This window comes from Lolium rigidum, chromosome 3 (genome assembly GCF_022539505.1).
Source record: "Lolium rigidum isolate FL_2022 chromosome 3, APGP_CSIRO_Lrig_0.1, whole genome shotgun sequence".
NCBI lineage: Eukaryota > Viridiplantae > Streptophyta > Magnoliopsida > Poales > Poaceae > Lolium > Lolium rigidum.
The window spans coordinates 23,450,155-23,456,349 of record NC_061510.1 but is presented as its reverse complement, the minus strand read 5'-3'; the positions used below and the strand labels follow the sequence as shown (position 1 = coordinate 23,456,349).

The following is a 6,195-nucleotide window of genomic DNA, read 5'->3' as shown; positions in this document are numbered from 1 at the left end:
ATGGAGCTCTCCTGTAGCGGCGGCCGAGAGCTTAGGGCTCGCTTGACCCAGATGACTTTGGCAGAGGCTGTGAGCCCTCCTGTATTGCCGGCCGAGAGCTTAGGCCCGCTTGACCTAGATGGCTTTGGCAGAGGCTGTGACTCTAGGCCCTTGGCTACAGGTGGGCGCGTTGACGCCTGTAGACGTCGACTGCTGGGCACCATGGTGGTGCATGCATAGACAAGGTGGTGGTGGGTTGGATCCTCACTGTCAATCCCCTGTTCGGTGGAGGTTAAGGTGGGACAACGGTCAACGTCTCTTCTCCTATGCTTGCAGACCCAATGCGACTCTCGTCGGTGGTGTGGCCGTTAGGCGTCATCTTGCGGCGCATGTTTGAGGTGCTTTGGGGTTGACAGCAGGGTCGGGGTGATATCCCGACGTCATGGTGATGACGGTGACGCCCGCTTGCCTTCACCTCCTTGGAGGTGTTATCATGGTGTTGTTCGTGCTTCCCCGTTTGAGCACCGGGAAACCCTAGATCCAATTATTGGACCGGGCAGCGATGTAGCATGTGTGTCGTTCCCTCCATAGACGCGTCGTCTAGGTTGTTCTAGGGGTCCTTGGTGCACCAATTTGAGTTGTTATTGGCCTCGCTCAGAATGTCGGTGACTGTGTACATAGCGCCCCAAAAGACCACACTCTGAGCGACGACCAACAATGACTTGTGTCATCCGGGGGTTGGAGTCGGCCTACGGAGTTCCCTTCTTCGGCCGGGACGTGGTCTTGATACTCAGTGTATCATCTCCTCGAGACCAAGGCAAGTTCTTGTCGTTCGGTTGTTGAGGGTTGTGTTGTATGCCATGTATGTGTTTTTATCGTGTTGCCTCCTTTGCATTGTGCCGATCGTCTTGGCCTCTCCTTATATGAAATTTGATGCAACTTCATAAGATGTATCCTCGAAAAAACATTTATAATTGATGCCCTGTTTGATTTATCCATTACTCCATGTCCTTTGGCGTCGAATATTAAATGGTATTGTTGGTTCATCTTGGCAGCTGACAAAGATCAATTACTGGCTTTGAAAGAGGTGTTACACAGATTCTCAAATTCCACAGGCCTGAGGATTAACTTTGATAAATCACAAATGGTGCTTAAAGCAATTGGTAGAGGATTTTGGTTGTCAGATTGGGAAAATGTCTTTCACATATTTGGGTGTGCCTCTGGGAACAATGAAGCCTACAATTAATGAGTTATCACCTTTGGTTTGTAGATTGGAAAGGAAATTGTCTGCAAGTTCAAGTTTTCTTTCTCAAGGTGCTAGATTGCAGCTGATTAATTCTGCACTTGCTTCCATGCCCCTGCAATTGGATAGAATTTTTAGACAGTGTCTTTGGAGGGACAGAGATGGGGAACCAAAGAAATCCTTAGCTGCATGGGAAATGATTTGAAGGCCCAAGATGAGAGGAGGTTTAGGAATTGTTAATTTCCAAAAATAGAATGCATCATTGCTTATTAAATTCTTGGATAAATTTTATAATAAAAGAGACTTACCTTGGGTGAACTTAATTTGGAAAAACACTATGCTAGTAGGGTGCCCCATGCTGAAAGTCTGTGTGGCTCTTTTTGGTGGAGGGATGTGCTTAGAGAAGTAGATACTTTCAGAGCTGTGGCTAGAGTTAAGATGGGCACTGGGGATACTTTTCTGTTTTGGACAGATAATTGGTTAATAGATGGTGCTCCATTGGTCCTAAAGAATAAAATCTACCTATCCTATCCAGGGATTTGTTAAAGCGTCGACACTGGCATGTCACTGATGATTACCACTGTGAACTGTGTCCTTTGCATGTCCATGAGGATAGAATTCATCTATTTTTTTAGTGCAACTTCAGTGTCAGGGTTTGGAATTATCTACAATTTGATTGGAGACCTAATGATGATTTGCAGATGGTGATTGCCCATGCTAGGAAGGAGTTTGCAAAGCCATTCTTTATGGAGGTTCTAATGCTGGCATGTTGGAACATATGGATTATAAGGAATGAGAAAATTTTCAGAAGTGAGAGGCCTACCTTTGCAAGGTGGAAGGCTGGTTTTATACATGATGCTTATTTATTGAGACATAGAATAAAAGCTAAGCATTGGGGTGGTTTGTTAGCTTGGATTAGGTCTCTACCTTAGAGTCTTTTATCCTGGATAGGTAGGTCTCTTTTTTCTCTTTCTCTAGTTCTTGTTTTGTACATAAGACTCTTTTTGCTTGGGAATGCCTCACAGTGGTTGGTCAAAAATAATATTAAATGGTACTACCTCCGTTTCAAGAAATAAGGCGCACGCGTATTCCAAGATGAACTTTAACCATAAAAATTGGCCAATAAATCTTGATTATATTATATGTAATTAGTATCGTTGGATTCGTATTAAAAACACTTTTTAATGATACCAATTTCATACACACAATCTTTATCTATTTAAAGTAATTATTGGTCAAACAAAAAGCACGTAAAACGAGGGCGCCTTATTTCTTGAAACGGAGGTAGTATCAATTTTATTTAATGTGGTTTCGTAGGTTATGTGCTAGTGTCATGCTGCATCAAATTTGGTGATCTGGTTTCAGGTTTTCACGATTACCCTACAACTATAATAAAAAGGTATCTATGTGAAATTAATTGATTCGGTTTTATCTAGATACTGAAATGTGATACATGCCTATTTTCATCGGCCCCACGGTGCCAAACTATTGTCTCTGCCTTACCCCTGGGGATCCTTGACCCGTGTGGTCTCTTCTTTTCTTGATCTCCTCTCTACAAATCTCACTGTGATCAGCCTCCCACTCCCATGTCATCGGCGGCCATGGTGGCCGGAGGTGAGTGGGAGGGGGACATGGCTCTTCGTAGTTATATGTTTGCTTTTCCTTAGTTTTCCTCATGCAAATAAATGGGTGCCTATATCCGGATCCTCCTCAATCCTTCCTCAATCTCCTCTCACTCAAGAGCTGCGGCCGCTCCCACTTCCCCCCTTTTTATTTTCTTTCAATAAAGATGGAGCCTAAATTTTTGTGGTCCTATTCGTCCTGGATGCCAAGGTGGCGGAGTGAGGGAGAAGGTGCTAGGTTTGGATGGGGATCTTCGTGGTTTCAGAGATCTATTGGTGATGGTTGTTCTGGTTATGATGCTCACGTTGGTGGTGTAATTGGTGGAGGGATTTGTCCTAACTCTTGATCTGAGCACCAGGGAGATCATGTTGCAGGAGTTTCCGGGAGCGCATCAGCAGACACCTGCAACAACAATACTTGTTTTGCCCTACTTCTTAGGGCCGAAGGGCGGCCCTCCTGAGCTCCGTCGTGTTGGTTGTTCATCAACCCCATGCATGATGCCGATGTGGAGGCCTTTTAGCTGCTATATCCTGGCATTTCGCAGCGTCCATGTCCCAAGTGATTCGTCCGTGACGGCAGCGATGCTGGCCAGAAGATCGAGTGGAGCACTTTGTTGCGGTGGAGAAGGACCGGATCACGTTTTTCATTATGTCCCGGGTCTTTTTTTGTAAGAGTGCAGGTAATGATTGCGATTTCATTTTACTTTTGGGCCTCGTTGTAATTTGTTGCCCACTGCCTGAATGAATGCAATACCTTTCAAAAAATGTAACACACTTTCCATCTCAACGTAACCATTTTAATTGTTAACTATAAAATAAAAAAAGACTCTTCCCCACTGTATTTGCTCAAAAAAGGTACTAGTACGTCTTGTAAAAGAGCAGATACTTGTCATGTAAAAAACATATAAAGCACTTTTTTTGGAGAATACCGCGAGCCATAGTACAAAAACATGAGTTACAATCAGCACGAGCTGCAAAAATCATACTCCCTCAGTCCATTAAAAAATATTTTAGATTTTGTCTAAAGTTGAATGTATGTTCATGACATTTAGTGCAAAGGAATATATCTAAATTTGCACAAATGCAAGACATTCTTTTATGAAGGAAGAGAGTATAAAACACTTGTTTTTTCTGAAGTGCACAAATGCACAGGGAACTAAATATTCCCCCCGTTCCAAGTACGGAGTAACTTAATTTGAAATCGGAGGTAGTATGGACTATTCTGGAGGTGGGCTTGGAAGGCTGGAGCTGACACGTTACAAAAAAAAAACTTACGAAACGTCTAATTAATTATGTTTTACATAAGACCTAATTTGTAAATGTTTTTTGAGGCAAATGACAATAATTTATGCATTCGATTTGGCACACGCGAACGCTTTTTTTTTAGGGTCGCAAACTCTATATATACTCCTACTTTCTCGACGTCCTGCATTATCTTGCGGCAGGGACTCACATACTTGCATACATAGTACATACACGTACGGTGCGGAGGGACATGGCGAGCTCGTCGGCTCTGAAGTTCACGGTGCGCAGGAAGCCGGCGGTGCTCTTGACCCCGGCGGCGCCGACGCCGCGGGAGCTAAAGCCGCTCTCAGACGTCGACGACCAGAATGGGCTGCGCTTCCTCATCGCCAACATCTTTTTCTTCGAGCGACGCCACAGCGGCAGGGACGTCGACGACCCGGTGCCGGTGATTCGGGACGCCATCGCCGCCGCGCTCGTGCACTACTACCCGCTGGCCGGGCGGATAAGGGAGCTTGAGGGTCAAAAGCTCGCCGTGGACTGCACTGGCGAGGGCGCGCTGTTCGTGGAGGCTGACGCCGACGATGTGCGCCTCGAGCAGTTCGGCACGCAGCCGCCGTTCCCGGGTGTTGATGAGCTCCTCTTCGACCTCCCTGGCTCCAACGAGGTCCTCGACGCTCCACTCGTCCATTTCCAGGTACCGTTAGCTTTTCGCTTTGGTCAACGTATCGTTAGCTATGCCCCAGTTACAGGGGGGTTGCATTTCTCTCCTCGCCTACATCTACATGCGTGATAATAACGCTGGTGTGTGCATGCAGGTGACACGGCTTGCGTGCGGAGGCTTCGTCCTCGCGTTCAAAATACACCACTGCATGGTGGACGGGCAGGGGGTGGTGCAGTTCATGGAAGCCGTGGCGGAGCTGGCGCGGGGAGCGGCGGCGCCGACGGTGCGGCCCGTGTGGGGACGCGAGCTGCTGATGGCGCCGTGCAACGACACGGCGCCGCTTAGATTCGCGCACCGCGAGTACGATGTTGTGGAGCCGGACCCCGACGAGAGGCCCGCCATGGTGCACCGCTCTTTCTTCTTCGGCCCGACAGAGGCCGCCGCCGTCCGCTCCCACCTGCCACCGGCTCTCCGTCGTGTTGCCTCCACCTTCGATGTCCTCATGGGGTTCCTGTGGAAGTGCCGCACGGCGGCGCTAGCCCCACGTGACACGGACGAGATGCGGCTGCTCTTCACCACCAGCGTCCGCGGCAAGAAGAAACAGGGTGGTGGCGAACCTTTCATCCCCATCGGCTACTATGGCAACTCGTTCGCAACCCCGGCGGCCATCTCCACCGCCGGTGCCCTGCGGGCTAAGCCGGTGGGTTATGCCGTGGATCTGGTGAGAAAGGCGAGGAGGAGGTGGACGTGGAGTACTTGCAGTCAGTGGCAAGGTTCATGGTAAGGAGCGGGAGGCCGCAGTTGGCGTTGCTGCACGCGTATCTGGTGTCGGACGTGTCCAAGGCCGGCTTCGATGCCATCGATGTTGGGTGGGGCAAGCCTGTGTACGGCGGCACGATGAAGTGCAGTCTCGACAACACCCCTGTGATCTGCAGCTTCCTCACCGCCGGCAAGAACACCATTGGTGAGGAGGGCATCATACTGCCAGTGTGCCTGCCTGCCCCAGCCATGGATAAGTTCGTGGAGGAGATGAGCAACCTGCTCAGGCCGTACGACCATGTCACGGCGCAACCCAACAACATATCTCCCCTTATTAAAGCCGCGCTCTGAAGACTGAACTAAGCCGATTGACATCTGCTCAATTTGCGCGCTCAATTGCTACTCGCACCACATGTGTCCGTAAGTTTATTTCCGTAGCAACTTGTCCGTAAGTCCAGTACCTACCAGTTTCGTGTAAACTTTTCTCACTCGGGCAGTGATGGTCCGACGCATCATGTGTAATTTTTTTCCCAAACTTTGTGGCAGTGACGGCAACATGTGTTATTTTTTATCCAACATTTCTCATCCATAAGGGCATATGTAGCGGGCCGATCCATTTCAAACATCACATGTATCTGTTTTGGCCCGTTTGAGTAGGCCATTGACAGAAAATCAAGCCATGTCCT

General features: G+C 48.3%; 1 pseudogene; it reads left to right on the top strand.

Annotated features, from left to right (window-relative positions):
• Nucleotides 1–4,339: 4,339 nt before the first annotated feature.
• Nucleotides 4,340–5,860, top strand: LOC124694503 (annotated as a pseudogene).
• Nucleotides 5,861–6,195: the final 335 nt, after the last annotated feature.